General features: G+C 36.3%; 1 non-coding gene across 1 annotated transcript; it reads right to left on the bottom strand.

Moving 5' to 3' along the window:
• Nucleotides 1-2,164: 2,164 nt before the first annotated feature.
• TRNAS-GGA (transfer RNA serine (anticodon GGA)) lies at nt 2,165-2,251 on the bottom strand. Its single transcript has one exon. It is a non-coding gene; the product is annotated as a tRNA-Ser (tRNA).
• Between the last annotated feature and the right edge of the window lie 979 nt (nt 2,252-3,230).

Raw genomic sequence — 3,230 nt, 5'->3', positions numbered from 1 at the left:
AGAATCTAACTTTTTTTGTTTGTCCTTTGGAACGTGGATATAGGCAGGACTCCCAAAGATTTAGAGATGGTCCACACTTGGCTTCTTCCCTGTGAATGCTTCCTCAGGTGTCATATTCTCAAGAATTCTATGACGACTTCTATTTTGAATATATACTGTGGCCATTGCTGCTTCTTCCCATAGAAATTTTGGTAAGTCTTGATCAAGGAGCATTGTTTGTATACCTTCTTCAATTGTCCTATTCTTTCTTTCGGCCACTCCATTTTGTTCGGGATAGTAGGGAACAATGAGCTCCCTCTTAATTCCCGCTTCTTTACAATATGCAATCAATTCTTTAGAAGTGTATTCCCCACCATTGTCGGATCTCAAAGTCTTTATTTTTCTTTCGGTTAGGGTTTCAACTTCAGATCTAAACTCCTTGAATTTCTCAAATACTTCATCAGTTTTCTTGAGAAGGTAGAGCCATGTCTTTGTAGAGTGATCATCAATGAATGTTACATAGTAAAGATGACCTCCAAGTGATTTGTTAGACATAGGCCCACACACATGAGAATGAGTGAGGTCTAATATTTCTTTAGAGCTTGTTTCACTATTTGTAAATGGTTTTCTTGTGTGTTTACCCAAAGAACATCCCTTGCAAACTCCTTCATGATCTTCTTTGATATTGGGGATGCCATGAGCCAGTTGATTAAGAGTGGGAATGACCTTGTAGTGTAGACGACCATATCTTCTATGTCATAGTTCAATGGGATTAATTTCCATATGAACTAGAGCTTGAGGGGATGGTGTTATGATTCTATATAAGCTTCCTTCATGAACTCCAATAACCCTAGCTTTATCAATACTTGAATATTTTCCCCAATCCAAAACCTTTCCTTCAACAAAAGCAACTCTATCCCCTTTATCTTCTAACCAAGAAATTGAAAGCAAATTCTTTTTCAAACCTGGAACATATAGTATATTGTTGAGATGTAGTTCCTCTCATTTCCATAATCCACAAAGTTTTGTTAGGATCAAGATGGAATGGAGAATACTCTTATGATCGTTCGTCGGGTCCATCATGCCATGATCATTTACTCCCAACTAGGAACGGGATGAATGAAATGATTGGAGCTATTAGGATCAATAACAAATTGGAGAAAGATCTTCGTTTTCCATATAAAAGAATTCCAGTAGTACTCATACGGGTTATACTATTCTTTCTTCTTTCTAGCACTATTTGTTAATTGAATAAGGAGTTTCTATGTCCCGTTATCGGGGACCTCGTTTAAAAATAATACGTCATCTGAAAACTTTACCAGGTCTCACTAGTAAAAGACCCAAAAACAGAAAGGATTCTATGAACCGGTCTTCTTCCAGGAAAATATCTCAATATCGTATCCGGCTAGAAGAAAAACAGAAATTGCGTTTTCATTACGGACTAACAGAGCGACAATTGCTGAAATATGTTCGTATTGCTAGAAGAGCCAAAGGCTCAACGGGTCAGGTCCTATTGCAATTACTTGAAATGCGTTTGGATAATATTCTTTTTCGATTGGGTATGGCTCCCACCATTCCCGGAGCTAGACAATTAGTGAATCATGGACATATCCGGGTCAATGACCATATGGTAGATATACCAAGTTACCCTTGCAAACCTCAAGATGTGATTACTATAAGAGATCAACAAAGATTGAGAGCTATCATTAAGAAGAATATAGATCTGTTCCAGAGGGATAAATTGCCAAATCATTTGACTTTTCATTCCTTACAATATAAAGGATTCATCAATCAAATAATAGATAGTAAATGGATCAATTTGAAGATTAATGAATTGCTGGTCGTAGAGTATTATTCCCGTCAAGCTTGAATCGAGAATGAAATGAAAGAGAGGGGTGGGTTGGTTGCTGGGCATCTGGAAATTATGTTCTTCTCCCTTCTTTTTCCCTTCCCCGAAGGAGACATTTTATAATCCTTACGTACGTTACTTGTTATCCGCGATACTTTTTTTTTATTGCTTCTTAAAATAGTCTTTACTTTTCCCATACCACGAACCGATGTTCGTTCTATTTTCTCTATTACAAATAGAGGTAGATTGATCCTGGAATTAGGAAATAGTCCTATTGGGATTCAATAGATTGGAAAAACAATGGATGAGAAGAAAATAGATAGTAGGGCGAAGATACGGAAAGAGAGGGATTCGAACCCTCGGTAAGCAGAAGCCTACATAGCAGTTCCAATGCTACGCCTTGAACCGCTCGGCCATCTTTCCTATGAGATCTCTTGGTTCTAATTAATAAAATGAGTCAATAGCAACTTCCTTACGAAACGAATTCTTTTTGTTCGGGTACGAACAGTTCAATCTTTCGGAAATAAATAGATAATAAATAAGGTAATGATTCAATCCCCCCCCCGGAAAGACGAAAGGACATTTTTTACAACTTCCTCTTATTTTAGGAAATCCTCAATCATCCCGGTTAATCCGACGTATTCGGATCGCCTAATCAAGAATTTAAGACAGATTAACTGATCCATTCCATATTATGATAATATATAGATCTGTAGTGATCATCTTATCAATTGTATAAGAACTAATTCTTTGGCAATGATCCTGTGTCATGATGACTATATTTTCCCGATATTCTTTTATCTATATGGATAAAGCACACAATTGCTGGGTAGGCATTTCATCCTCATTATGCAATGCTCGATCGTTTAACTCTTTCTTTGTTCGGATCATAATCGAACTGGACTTCCCGAGTTTACCCAATCTATTATTCTTTCAATACGAGCCTTTTTCCATTATTATTCATGTTACTAATGAACAATTATTCAATTTATTCCCTATCTATTCTAATTTTAAAGAATAGATTGGAATAGATTGGAATAGATAGAATGAGAACATATTTACGATTGTAAGGAAATCCATTTTATGGTATTGTGCACCAGAAAAAAATTTCGTTCATGGAATCATTTGCGTAAGGGAATGAAGGAAATTATCAAATCTGTAATTGACTATGCCTAGATCTCAGAGAAATGACAATTTTATTGATAAGACCTTCACAATTGTAGCAGATATATTATTGCGAATAATCCCGATGGCTCCGGGGGAGAAAGAAGCATTTACCTATTACAGAGATGGTGTGATTTGATATTTTTTCCGTTCTTCTTTTTTGGGGAAAGAAAAGGTAAGGTATTCGGGAATAAAAATTGGGTAAAATAAAACTTACGCTCAGTGAAGGTGAGTTCTG

The sequence above is a fragment of the Pinus tabuliformis genome, chromosome 4_1 (assembly GCF_031772625.1).
Source record: "Pinus tabuliformis cultivar Carrire ecotype Pingquan chromosome 4_1, CPIR1, whole genome shotgun sequence".
In the NCBI taxonomy this organism is placed as follows: Eukaryota; Viridiplantae; Streptophyta; class Pinopsida; order Pinales; family Pinaceae; genus Pinus; species Pinus tabuliformis.
This window is presented reverse-complemented; position numbering and strand designations above follow the sequence as displayed.